Raw genomic sequence first — 14,934 nt, forward strand, 5'->3', positions numbered from 1 at the left:
TCCCGGTGCCATTCCGGTGCTCCCTCGGGAGCGCTGCCCGCCGCCGCCCCCTGCTCGCCCAGCCGCGCTCGGGTGCCGGTGCCGCCTCGCTGCGCTCCGGTGCCGTCCCGGTGCCATTCCGGTGCTCCCTCGGGAGCGCTGCCCGCCGCCGCCCCCTGCTCGCCCAGCCGCGCTCGGGTGCCGGTGCCGCCTCGCTGCGCTGCCGAGCGGAGCGGCCGGTGYCCCTGCCCCACCAGCACCCGGGCTTCTCCTCCTCCCTGACCGGCGTTTCTGAGTGTTGCTGAACTTTCCTTATCCAGGGTGTCTTGGTGATTGCTTTGGGGCTTTTTCCAAAGTGACTTGAATAATTGTGTCTGGTTTTGGCTGCTGTGTTGATAACGTCCCTATTTTTAGGTTACCTGGTTAGAAACATAGGGTCATTAAGGTTGGAAACATCCTCCAAGATCATCAAGTCCAAACTTTGAACAGCACCATGCCTGCTAATCCATAGCACTAAGAGCCAGGTCTGCTTCGGTTTGTGACTTCCAGACTTCCCTGGGCAGCTTGTGCCAATGCTTAACTACTCTTGCAGTGAATAAATTTTTCATAATATCCAACCTAAGCCTCCCCTAGCTCAACTTAAGGTCATTTCCCCTTGCCCTGTTGCTGGTTGCCTGGGAGAAGAGATGGATCCCGACCCACTCCATCCTCCTTTCAGGGACTYGTRGAGAGCAATGATGTCTCTCCCGAGYCTCCTTTTCTCCAGGCTGAACAGCCCCAGCTCCCTCAGACGTTCCASGCCCTTAACCAGCYTCACTGCCCTTCTCTGGACATGCTCCAGCACTTCATTGTCCTTCCTGTAGTGAGACTGCTGAATGCAGGGTTAAATCTGAACCCCATGGAGAGGAGTTTTTGAGCAAAATGGATGTTAAARGAACCTGCTGCTTCCTTGGAGTTTCTGGTGCCCTTTAGGTTCTTTGTAAGAAAGCCAGGGCTTATTGTGAAGTTTTTCTGGGGGATGTACCTACTGTGTATGTGAGAACTGACAGGCAGGGCCTTTGCTGGTAGATTCTGTGCAGGTTTTCTTCATTTCTCAGGAATACCTTCTCTTGCCCTTCCTTATCCACAGCCATAAGAGATTGCAAACTTGCAACCTCGAGTCTGAGAAATGCTCTGTGTGCTTTCTACTACATTCATCAGTAAATAACCTGGCTAAGGGTAATAACCTTACTTTCAGGAATTTCTGTGTAGATCCATGAACTTATTTGTGAAATGGGCAAAATCCTATCCAATCACTGTGTGTGATCCAGAAAGCATCATGAGCAGTCATGTTTTAGACAAGCATGTTGATAGATTTGAATGATTGTACAAAAAGTGCAAAGCCACAGAATGAAAAGCAATTGGTTTGAAGTGATTTTGAGTGTACAGGTACTCTCATTTTGCCTTTTCAGATCAGCAAAATCTGCACTGTGGCAAGGATTTCATGAAGTGAGGAAAGAAGAAATGTGAAAGAGATTCCCTGTTTCAGCTGAGCTGAAAGGTATATTTCCAGTCTTTTCTATTCACAGATAGCCCTAGGAATGTAAACTGATGCAAACAGGATCACCAGGATTAGCAACTGTTCACAGACTCCTCCTAAATCAGAACTGCTATTCACAGTTCTCTTGCAAGAACTTAGAGGTGACTTTGGGGATCATGAATCGTTGCCACATGTCCCTGTGTGTTGGGGAAGACCTCAGAATGAACTTGGAATATGAGCATTCAAATCCCACATACTTCTGATTTTATTACAGGGGAAACCTTTCTCCATCTCATAGCCTAGTGTGTCATTAATATTTTATGACAGAAGACTGAGCAGAAACTGGCATTATTTACCAAGGRGAGAGATGGTTATAGGGGAATGTGAAAAAAAGCACATGCGGGAAGGCGGGAGGCAAAAACACCTAAGCTATATTTGGGGGAGAGTGGATGTGATCGTTTGAGAAATCGTGCTGGCAYGCTGTCTGCTCTCAAAGGTACTGCTCAACAGCAGCATTTCAGTCCTGCCTCACAGGAGCAGAGTCCAGCACGGCAGTGGAGATAACGTGGTTTTGGCATTAGTAGATTCTGGGATGCACACAGGGGTGGCTATGTACACACTCACACATGTATGTGCACACTCACACATGTATGTACACACACACACAGAGCATTAGGAGAGATTTCATGCACAGGTAGCTTATTTGGCAGAACAGAGGAGGCTGTTTTAAATCTTAAGGCAAGCCCTATGCAGAGTTCTGGTTTTGCAGTATACATAGTAATTTTTTGCAGTTCAGCTGGGTAAAAGAGATTAAGAAATAAGGGTGTTAGACATCATCTGTCCTATCCAGGTAAAGTCRGCCAGGTCGTAGCATGTATCCTTAAGGAAATACTAACTAAAAAGAAAAAATAATCCTGATTTGGATGATAGGGGCTGGGAGAAAGCAACTTGGAATCTTGTGTCATGGTGCTTCAATGCCTATCAGAAGATGTGACCTTTGCTGCACAGAGTGAACCTGATTATTCACTCACTGTTTCTGCATCTTTAATTTGCTTGACCAGCCTCAATAGCCTAATTTTTACTAATAAATCCTTGTCATAAATTAAACAGAGACCTACAGCCATGTGTTGGTAAGCTAAAACCAAGCAGACTAGTAGGAGGATCAGAAAGAAACCTGTTTTCTGTGCAGGCATGGTGACTGAGGACACAAATGCTATGACCAGCCCTGACCTTCCAGGTTTCTGTAGAGAGCATGTGCCAAAGAAAAATCCATCAGAATGCTTTCGTGCCTAACATGAGGGACTATGCAGGAATCTCCTGACAAAACTTTAAGAGTTTATAATAGAGTTGCATATTCCTCTGTAAAATTCAGTAAAGATGGGGTATTCATTCAGGAGGAATCTGCAGGGACATCACCAGAAACTGAACGTCTTCTTTCACTCTGTAAGCAAGAACCCTGCAGAGCTGGAAAACGCCTCCTCTTTTATCCAGCCATCATTGCTGCCCTTTGATTATGTTGCCACAATGCCCAGCATACATCATTTGCAAAGCTCTGCACACTGGTGAAGTGCTGTTCTCTAGAAGGTGAATGGTAGGATTGTAGCCATCAGAAAAAGGGAAAAGCAGAYACAGAGTGCTGAAATGATTTGTCCAAGGCCATGCAGGAGGCTAGGGAGAGAGGATACAGCAGGAAGGGAGAGGGGGGAAACATGACAACACCACACACACAAAACACGACAGATCTCTGATTTCAAATATCTTTGGCATTTAGCCCAAACTTCAGGTCATTAAATGCTGCTGCTTCTCTCTTTATGAGAGATACTATCTGGAAGGAAACAATGGTGAAGATAAGGAAAGCCTGAATTCTGTTAAAATTATTTTTGCCATAGATAATTTGTTGGTATTGTATTTTTCAAAGTACTGATTATTTTCAGTCCATTCCAAAAAAAATAATAATGAATAATAATGGATTAATTATGTTCTTATGGAATAAAGTGCTTTCCTTATCCACTTAGCAAGGTGCTTGGGCATTGCACAGACAATTACAAATAAAGTGCAGCAGTAGTAATTAAAATAAGCATGCATTATAAAGCCACAACAAAATGCAAATGAGTCAAGCCCCGGGATTTAATGGAAAGGTCTAATACTACGTTATTTAATTTTATTTTTCTTTAGCTATTTAACTCACAGTAAAATGAATCCATAAATAAAGATATACTAATAAACATACATGATAGGGAAGGTAGTAACACCTTTTAGGTGTTTCAACTGCAGAAAAAAATTCACTGCAGAGTGTTCTTGTGACATTTTCTGAGAGGTCCTAATCTCACTTTWATTTTCAACACCTCACTGAAACTTGATGCAAACAAATCACTCCAGCCTTCTGACAGGTAGAGACTGCCCGTGTTTTAATATTTCAAATTCTGTTTGAGGCATTCCCTTCCTCTCAGTTACACTCRATCTCCTCTTGGACAGGAGGTCATCACAGCAAACCCAGGCAGTCTTTTCCTCGTTTCTTGCATTTGATCCCAATTTTCTCCACCTTCCATGCCTCAGCCTTGCAAGGTAACAACGTACCCCTGGTAATTCARTATCCAAAGTGTTTCCAGTTGGAGRMRTAGGGCATATAGCTTAGGTTCCTAGCTATGATTTTGTGGACTTATGATCAGGTTTTTAATACTTCCATAGGACCTGCATTTCTGTTGTCTTTGAAGAGAAAGAGTTTAGGAAGGTGTGCACAAGCACACTGTATACAACAAAGATGACTGGAGTTTAAGGTCAAGTCCATGGTACTCAAGGAAATGCACATTTAATATTGGCCAACTCACCTTAATTAACCTAACATTTTCTCCCCTTCATCCTGTCCCCACAGCTGCTATTTCCCACCAGATCTAAGTTCTTAAGGAGAACACACAAGGAAGCATAGCACAGATCATACAAAAACCTCACAGAATTAGAGTAAAAGATGGGAGGTGAGAGATGCAAGAATCACGGTCCTGTGTTGTCATTTCCCATTCTGATTTCTGGGGTCAAATGGGGACATTTTCAGCCTCACCTGGAAGTGAGCAGCTGCTCATGTAGAGATTCTCAGAACTGCTTGCAAACAGCCCGCAGACCAAAAAAAAAATCCGCAGGAATTAGATGAATAATTTCAAAATAGAGGATAGAATCAAGACAATCATAATGTTCTCATGCATAATTCATGGCCAGAGAAAAAATAAAAAGTGCATCTCCTGAATGCTTCTTTCACTCAGGCTTCTTTCACTTGAGGCCACTTCCAAAGCTATTCAGATCAATGAGAGATGTTTCACCATCTTGAGTCCAAGCCAAGTCACTCTCTGCTTACACCTGTTAAACAGATGGGTAAAATGAAGCTCAAACAAGTGAAGCATGTTGCCCACAATCACACAGGGCACCACTCAGTGCAGTGCCTGTAATTAGAAAAGTTGGAATAACAGCAGTGTTTCCTCTGCTCCAGGTGAGCACTGAGTAAAGGGGGAGTAGTTCTCTGGCACCCTCTAGTCCAGCCCCTGAAAGCCAGGGGTTGTGGTCTGCAGTCCTGACATCTGCAACAAGGTGAAATCTCCGTGCCTCTCTTGTGCTGGGGCTGTTGAATTGTTAACTCATATCGATCCATAAAACCRGGAGCAGTGGGAAACATCTCCATTTGTAAATCAAGCATAAGGACCTGAGATGTGGTAAGGACAAATACTYCCTTTCTTTCAAGTTTGGTTGGGTTTTTTTTTCTCTTCAGTTGAGTACAGCTAAACTGCCATATAARTATTTAAAACAGTTGCTCATCAGAAGGTACAAATTCTGGATTGTAGCCTTGGTTGAGATGTGTGGTTTTGACACATTTTAAAATCTTGACTGTATTTGAACTGTACTATTGCAGCCTTCTGTTACTTACTGCAAATTAAAAGGAATCAAGGTCTCTCTTCAGATTCCACTTCTCCTTTTCATGTTGCTAAATGTTACATTATTTCTTGCCTTTTTCATGAAATCAAGCTTTGACCACTTAATTGATTAATTCTAGAGAGCAAAAGCTACACAGAGACATTTTCTTCAGAGCTTTGTTTGAGCTGACAGTTGTTCAATCTTTTGTGAATACTGCAGTAAAATGAAAAAAAAAACAACAAAACCTGAATATGAGCTTGATTCTCCCAATATTATCTGACTGGCTTCTCTGAATTASATGGACATTTTCAGATGAGATGAGTTTGTGTGATCTGACCTTGTGTAAGATACACAGGGAGAAAAAAAAAAGAGAAAAAAATAAAAATAAATGGAATAATGTTAAGTCTAAACTCATACTCAAACTAGAAGTTTTTTCTGCAAAGGCAGAAATCAAATACTGTCAAGAAAATAAAAAACATTCACGAACAAGATACATTTCAGCTCAGGCTACAATATAGCATTTTTCTAATGAGCAGCTGTTTAAAATATTTATGTCAGCTTAGCTGAGTTCCAGTGAAGAGAAAAAAAAATACAGAAGAAGCAGCATTTGTCCTTCCCACATTTCAGCTCTTTATATTTTGTATACTGAAGATATTTTCCCTTTGCTTCTAGTTTGTGCTATCAGTGTGAATTAACCACTCAAAAACACCAAGGAAGTTCATCTTGCTGCAGAATTCAGCTTAAAGAAAGTAAGATTGCAGACCAGCATTAGCTGCAGGACTAAAGGTGAAGATAGCAGAGGACTCTTCCTGCYTTTCCTCAATCCCCATGTGAAGCAGAGAGAACTTTTTCTGATTACAGACCCTCAGTGAGTTCTGTTTCACCTTGACAGTGGGGCCTGTTTGGTCTGCGCTCCTGTTTCATAACAGGGGTAAGCAGATGCTGACTTCTCAGGGAAATTAAGGCCAGGACAAATCAATAAAGCATCTGGCCTGATGTGCTACATGCTGTATAATCTCATGCTGTTTGGAACATGAGTTTAAGAAAAATGGATCTYCAGAAATACCTCTGGTACCACTGGGAAGAWGGTAAAAGGTAGAGTATTTGTCTCATTCCTTGATATTTTRTCACTGTGGTTAATCTCTGTCATGGTTGACAAGTTGGAATATTTTTCTTACATSAATTTATTCTTTTTACTTTCCAGTCGTGAGTAACTATGCCATTCTCCACCAGGGTAAAGAGTTCCTAAGTCCTACAGTTATTCTCTCCTTGAAGATGACTGATCAAATCACCTGATGATATTATTTTTASCAAGATAAACAGGCTGATCTCTTTAAATGAYGCMATTTTCCAAAAACTTGAGTCCTTGYGKTTTTTTGGCTTTTGWGGTAATCTTTCAGACTTTCTGATATGCAGCATGGTCTAACTAGAGGCAGCCCAAATGTTTGCTGAAGAGGTCGCTGCTGAGATGTGTTCCTATCTCTTGTTGCTCATTATTTATGGGGTCAGGCTTTTGCTCAGGTCAACCTTTGCCTTCAAATCTGTTTGCAGACAGGATCCCTTCTGCTCAGACATGCTGACTTGTGCCAAACATTTYTGTGTTCTATTTTGGTGTTTGAAAGAATTTCAAGGAGCATATGAAGAGACAAAACTCAAAACTGAAAGAACTTGCTCCAGATTTTTTTTTTTTTTGAGGGACATGATGGAATTGTTTCAGACATCCACCACCCCCCACATTCCTCCAGCTGACTCCACAGGGTAGAACCCCTGCCTTATGCAAAGGACACAAAAGACCCCTCTGTTTTGGGAGGCCCAGATGTAAAGAGCAGGAGAGAGGTCAAATGGTGGCAGATCACCGGTCTAGTTTTCATGTTGCATGAATTAGCTTAACATAAAGTCAAGCTCTGGGTGAAAGCCATTCTGTCTTGTGAATTTCYCCACAACTGATGCAATTTTGCCAATCTGGTGAGGAGGCAAGCAACTGAAAACTTACAATATTTATCTTGGCCAGAGAGAAATTCGCTGCTGGTTTTCTGGCTACCTTATTTGCCTACCTCTCAAGTAAGAGGAACCTAACAGATCTTTTCAGATAGTGAGCAGAAGTATCTTCTGAAACAATACTACACTCATTTTTAAAAGAGGAGAAAAAGAAAAAAATCCCTAACGCTCACAGCAGCACTGCTTTGTTGTTCCATCCCTTGCAGAGATAASAGTTCAGTTGCTCATTCCCTCTGCAGCACTCTCTGCAGTGCTCATCTTGGGAAGTACAGAAATGGCAAAGGATAAAGGGTCTTGTTCCTGGACAGAGGGAGGTCTGAGGATCCACAAGCAGTAACAGAGGCTGGATGGTGGGGAATGAAAACTGCTGTGAATTGGGCAGCATGGCACACAGGGAGAGTGGGATGAGGATGCACAGGCTGTCACTGGGCTGGGCAGGATGAGGCAAGGGGGAGGCTGATGTCTGCTCTGCAGGCAACACTGGTGTGGATGTTGTGGAAGAGAAATTAATGTGTGAAAAGAGGCAGAAAGGTGCGAGGGAAGGAGGTACCTGGAGTGCTCTCAGTAAAGTGAAGAAAATGGCTGCATATTTGTTACAAAGACATGCTGAGTACAGTCTAAAGGAAGACTCAAAACTTGAAAGTTGGGTTGAAGTCCACTTTGTAAGACTTTAACAATATAGAGATCTGAATCCTAAAGGAGACASAGCTATTTGCTGATGACTTAAGTTATGATTTGTTTAAAAGCTTCCCATCTGTTCAGGTTTGTGCTCTGTTTCACATGGAAATTACTGCTGGATGGATGTGGTGGAGTGGTAATTTTGGACACATTCTCATTTGGCTTTAATTTTTTATGTGATGTTTTGGGGGGTTTTTACAGAGATCAGCACAAAAAGGCAAAACACAACCAACTGTGACAGAATATATAAAACAGAATGATCTGCCTACAGATAAATGAAAACAGTCCAAAATAATAGAGACCAATGTGAATCATGACCAAGAAGCATATTTGTAATAATAAACATGTCATCCRTGTCAGATAAACAAATCACAAATATTTACTAAGATAACAAACAGATTATAAATAGAGAGACATCCCAAATTCAGATCATGTCTCTCAGTGGTAGTAGRTATGAATTAGCAGCCATATCTGCCAAAATAAATCTGGCATTCTCAGAGTCATCATTTAAAAAAAAAAAAAAACCAAACAAAACCCCCCAGTAATAATAAATAAGAAGAAGGAGAGCACAGAGAAAGAGAGGCTGTTTTTTTCTTCCACTAGTATGACATAGTTTAGAGAGATCAGGCTGCATTAGTGCTGCTAAAGATGATATAAGCATGATGATGATAAGAAAAAACTGGAGGCAGGGTTGAGGGAGAGGCTTCCCTGGTAACTGCAGTTCTGACCCCAATCCTATAAGCTGCTCCAGGCAAGCAGGTGCATGAGGCCTCATTTTGCAATCAGTGAGTTCAAGCCAAGCACAAAAGTCTGTCTAGCCAGAGCATAAGCTGGCAGCTTCCATTTACCTCCTCGTGCCATTCTTTCAGATGCAGACAACCCTTTATTGATATGGCATCAGTTTTGATGTCATGAAAAAAATGTGATAGAATGTTTATTCTTTAATTCTGTGGTTGTGGAATTAAGCCAGTCAGTTTAAAACAACCCAAAATAATTCTCAGGAGGACTTAAATAAAACCAGCTGTTCTTAATGCAAACCTTGCACTAGTTTGTCATGCTGTCCTGAGCTCCTGGAAATGGAGAGGCTGAGGTTCTGCAGCAGGGGGGAATTCTTCTGTATCATACATTTCTGTGTTTCAGACCATAGATTTCAGGACATAAACAGCATTATACCAAACTGAACAAAACAGGCCTATAAAATACCAAATGTGACCGAAACAATATTGGGCTTGGCATTAACTTATTTTGTACTTCCTTCCCATCTGTGAAGGCAATGGTGCGTACTCAAGGCCAAGCTCCTGCTGCCCATATTCAAAGGGGTAATGGAGGATTTCTCAATGTGATAGTCTGCCTGTCCTGCTGGATTTCCTAAGAGGAAAGGAGCAAAACTACCTCATCATTGCCAGTGCTGGTTCAGATKGACTGCTCTGTGGTGATAAAGGCAAGGTGGAGTGTTGTGCCACCATTTGCATGGCCATCAGGAATACAGCCAAGAGGATGGGGCCAGAMTCTTCAGGGGTGCCCAGCAACAKGGTAAGAGGCACTKGRCACACACTGAAACACAGAAAGYTCTATTTGAATATGAGGAAAAACTTATTTACTTTGAGTGTRACAGAGCACTGGAACAGGATGTGTTCCAGAACAAAGAGTCTGTGGACTCTCCTCTGGAGATACTCAAAACCCAGCTGGATGTGATCCTGTGGAATCTGTTCTAGTGAACCTGCTTTAGCAGGGGTGTTGGGCKAGATGATCTCCAGAAGTCCTATCAACCMAAACCATTCTGTGATTCTGTGAATAAAGCCCAAAATAAGTCAGGAGCTCTCAACTGTAAATCCCAGTCAGCATAATAAGAGGTAGGTCCTCAGGAGCTARTGCCATCACTGCTGGACTAGTTTCAATTTTAAGGGATGTTCTCATAGCTGATTTATATTTTCATTTACCTTCTGGTGAGTCYTACATACTCATTTTGAGGTACACCCAAAAATCCTTCTCTTCCTTGTGTTTTTATKATTGGATCCTTTCAGATATTCTATTCTTCTCTTGCTCTGTGAAGGTCCTGAGCCCTTTGACTCTTTTCCTTATGAAAAGCTTCTTGCTCCTAATGCTGTGGGACTGGCCTGCCCTGGCCATCTCTGTGCTTACCTACTTTCCCTGAATGGCAGAAAGGTCAAGTCCCCTCTTCCCACATGGACACATCCACAACCCCCGCATTAAAGGAGTGCCCCAAGGCTCTGCAGGCAGAGGACACGGGCGCTGTCTCACCGTTCAGGGCAGGATGCAGCCTGTCTGCAGCAATCCCACTCAGCACCTCTGCCTGGCAGCAAAATACCCGGACAAAAATAGACAAAGAGGCCTCCTCARAAAAACTTACGGGATTTCTGAGCTCAGCCCCGATGCTGTGCACTGAGTGGGAAATTCAAGGTCATGTTCATGTTCCATGTAGCTCCGAGAACATGTCTTTTGTTGTTGATTGAAGCTCAGCCTGAGCTGGGAGGTTGGGAGCTTGGCTGTGCTCATGTCTTCCTGATGAAATCCTTGGTTCCTGGCTCATTTCAGTGGATGTGCTCACCTAAAGCTGAAGGCCGTGATAAAATGTATGTACTCATAAATTGTTTATCTGCCAAAATAAATATTCAATCAATGCAAAATTATTTGCAAAATTGAGATGCGCTAACTGAATATTTTGGAGATTTAAAACAATGAGGACAACATTTTGGAGTTTCTTTTCCTAAGCCCTTTGTCCTCTCCCAGAAACAGGAAAAAATTAGACCCTAGAATAATCTATAGATGCTTAGCTTTAGTTTTTGTTGTTTTGTTTTTTTTTTTAAATCAGCTATGCAATTTAGCTAGCATGTAGAAATACTAATAGAAGTATTTACTAAACAAATGCACTGGTTTTATTACAAAACAATGACAAAAATGCAGCTAAAATAGAYGTTGTGTTGCACACTATTATTTCTGCCTCTTCACATCACTCTAAAATGGAATGGGAATTAAAGGCTGAAGTGGGAGATATATATCCTACAGCTTTGTAAATGAAAAGCAAGGTTACATCTGTAGGTCTTAGAATTAAATGGAGACCTGATGTTGTAATGCAAATGCAAAAAAAAAAACCAAAAAAAAAACCATGTTTCTAGAGAAAAATCCTGTGGAATTAAAATGGCACCTTGGTATGCAGCTATTACAAGGCACTTAACATGGCATAATTTTAAGGACCACCAGGAAATTTGGCCTGCAGCACAGAGGAATTATAACAGCCTCATGCAKTAAGCGTTGAAGTGAAACAGCTTCATGTGAATACTGAGGAGCAATACAAAGCATCTGAAAGATTGAAATGCAAAACGAATAGCTGCATTGGAAATGTTTAACATGTATTTCACTGCTCATTCCRAAAGAAACTGTTTCAGGTAGGAATTCTGAGTTTTCACTAAATTTCTATTTGAGTAGAAACTGGGGGAAAAAATCTCAGAATGTAATGGCTAGGCTCTTCTATGAATCTAGTCTTTGATTTTATGGCATATACCTAAAAAAAAAGGGTTGCAGAAGTAATGTTGATTCCAACCAAACAAATAGCAAATAACTTACCCTAAAACTATGGAGGTTTTATTATTTCCTAAATACATTGAAAACAATGGTTTGGACATGTCTTTGGAAAAAAATCAGACTTTAACTTTTTGGTTCAACAACTAAATCAGATAATCAATTATTTATGCAAACCAACCATTTGAACACCCCCTTAAATCCTAAAACAGGAACTTGCTATTGACAGCAAGGAATTTGGATGAACTTCTCACAGGTGTGAGTCTTATTCCCAGGGAATATTGATTTGTGTTATCTAGCTTTTGTGTTTWAAAAGATGGAAAATTGTTCCCAGTTTGAAACTAACTCTGCAGGAACAGGCTTTTATTAAAGTGCAAATTTAATGTAAGTGAATTTTTTTTCTTAACCACATATTACTTAATTTTCTGAAATATGTTTTTAGGAGGCAATGTCAAAAGTACAATTAAATGGTGCAGGACTAAATCCTAATAGACTATGACAATAATGAAAATGAACTATATAATGAAAGCTTATTTTTCCTTTTTTTCCCTTTGCTTTTACCTCTCTTTATTCTGTTGGGAAACAGACTGTCCTAAAATGAATTGAGTGTCCTGCAGTTACTATTGAGACAAGCATTTGTCACAATGTCTTAACACACACTAATATTTTCAGTAGSCTTTTAATAGAACCTCTTTCTCTCTCTCTCCCATTCCTTTTAGTTCTAATCTTTAATGTAGGGTCTTGCATCTCTTTTCATGCTTCTCTTTTTATTAACTTTCAAAATATATTCAGAAATCCCCTAATTTGTATCCAGCAATGACTTATGTCGTGAAGCATTAAAATGTACATTTAAAAACATTGAAGCTAATGTAGGGARCTGATAAAATAATATTAAAGTTCCTGGTTTAAATATACGTGATTTGAAAAATATGAATTTTTAAAAGMGCTATTTTAATAAAAAGGAAGAAATGTTCTTGAGAATTCCATCTTTTTTCTTCTCCTTTTAGCAATTAAAAGTCCAAAAGAATTTTAAAAAATAATAAGTATTGTCAAAAGCTGGGTAGGGAATGCAGTGAATTTTCATCAGAATGCTGACATTTATTTGAGCCTTTCAGGATGGCAAAAAAAAATCTTCAATTTTTTTGGAAGCAACATCTAATATTTAGCACCCACACTGTTCTAAATGAACTTAATGAATGTCAGAATCAAAAGAAGAAYGATCTTCATGATGACTCACTAAAATGGTAGCTGGGAGTTGTAGCTGGCTCCTTCCTCCTTGGGTTCATGCCCTCTTCACATGGCAGAGGGCAATTAGTGAGTTTGTGGCAACTCCCAGCTTTGTTAAGGCAACAGAAGARCAGCCAGCAATGGGGTTCATGGCTGCAACAAAGGGGAGAAGCTTTCRATAGCTGGATTCTGGCTTGAATACRAAATGGTAGCTGGGATTGCATGGCAAATAGCTGGGTGTTACAGAATGTGAGTACACAATTATTTGCATCATTGTTACAGAATGTGAGGGTTGTCATAGAATGTTGCAGATTCTSTGAGTTTTGTGTGTGTTGACTTCAAACAAGGAATTTACATGTGTTGGGAGCATGGCTGAGCAGATGACCTTAGAATACCTGTTGCTTTTCTATTATAACCACGGCTGCTCTTATTTCTCTCTTTCCTTTATTTTTTTATAAAGGCCCGGTATGGGAGGTTTGATCTCTTGCCAGGTTGCCCAGTGGGAATGCTGTGTTCAGTTATGCAAGAAGCATGGATTTGATCCCTACCTCCTGTTACCATGCTCTTAGGAATATGCTTTACAGAAATAAATGCATTAGCCTGCAGCCACGCTGCTGTGCTGCGCTCCCATCAGATCTCACGTGGGCAGGGAGATCAGCCCTGCTCAGGACTCTCAGGGCTGTGGGTGCTGTGGCAGTGTGGAAAGGAGCCATGGAATAAAAGGATGCACATGAAAAACTGTCCTCATTTGTGCACCTCTCCAGAGATTTTTCTAYTCTTTGTTGTCTATTTCTCATTACCTCTTTTCACTGGTATACTGGTATTTCATAAACGTGCCTTTTTTTTTTTTTTTAAGTCAACAAAAGCTATTACTGTGAGCTGCAAAACTGTGTGGATGCAATGTGAAGGATGGCATTTTGGAGTTCACAGCTAARAATCTTCCCAGCAACACTTAAGATGGAGACCTTTGCAATCCAGCTTTCCCCTACGAACCAGTTCAAGGTGCATTGATGAGACACTAGTTCAGTGTACAAAGGAGTGTCATTTTAACCTATAACAGCAATACAGGAGTCAATTTATACTCAGGTATGTGCTGGAGAAGTTGCATTTTTATTGTTTGTCACAGGGGCTTTTTCCCAGTGTTGCCTGAGAGCTTCAGCCTGAGCCCTGYGTGAAACACCGTGGCATGTTGTGCCCTGGAGAACTCACAGGCTGATGGGCAGTGCAGGCACAGGGTGTCTGAAAGGCTCTGGCACTCATGATGAATATGTGGTGCTGGTGAGTGATGTTCAAAGCTGTATCCTCAGGGCTGAGGAGKAGGCTCGGATGATAGGGAAGAATGTAAAAGCAGAAGGGGTTGAGGAGGAGACTTTGACAAGAGTGGGAGAGAAGGTAAAGGGGGGCAGAAATGGTTCTGTCTACTTCAGGCTCTAGGTTGTTTCACTCCACTGCATTTTATCCCAATATCCCACTTTTAGGGGGAAAGGAAAGCCACATGTTTGTGGGGAGGTGCATGGAAAAAGCACTTCCAGATCTCTGAAATGCTTTGTCAGAAGAAAGCTTGTGCAGAAGGAAAGGTGGCTGCACTTGCCTCTTATTTTATCCCCTTGCAGTAAGAATTCCTCAGAGGTAATACAGATATTAATTTTATAATTAGCACATCTATATGTCTAGGGGAAATAAAGGTACTTAGCCTTTAACTTCTGACTCCCAAATGACAAAAAATTGTTTAGTTTTGTCTCATGGCAACATCTTGTGAGCATCTACTGATCATCAGTGTGCACTCAGATGAGGTGCTGATTGTCACCAGACACACAACAAGGGACAGATGTTCCTTCCTGCCTGTTCCTCTAAAGGCAATGCCACAGGCAAARCATTACAGTCAGACCTGAAGCAAAACCTGAGCTCCAAACACTTCTAAAGATTAGGTGAGCTCAACTCTACATCCAACTGCAACAGCAAAATATCTGTTAGATCTGAAAAACCCTAAAACAAAAGGGATGTCTGAAGTAAGAGCTGATCTGTGTTCTGACCTTGTGCAAATGTGACTCAGACAGTTCTGCCTGAATGTTTGACAAATGCTGTTCAACAGACTA

This window comes from Malurus melanocephalus, unplaced genomic scaffold, assembly GCF_030028575.1.
Source record: "Malurus melanocephalus ecotype Western Australia unplaced genomic scaffold, MMel_1.1 scaffold_22, whole genome shotgun sequence".
NCBI lineage: Eukaryota > Metazoa > Chordata > Aves > Passeriformes > Maluridae > Malurus > Malurus melanocephalus.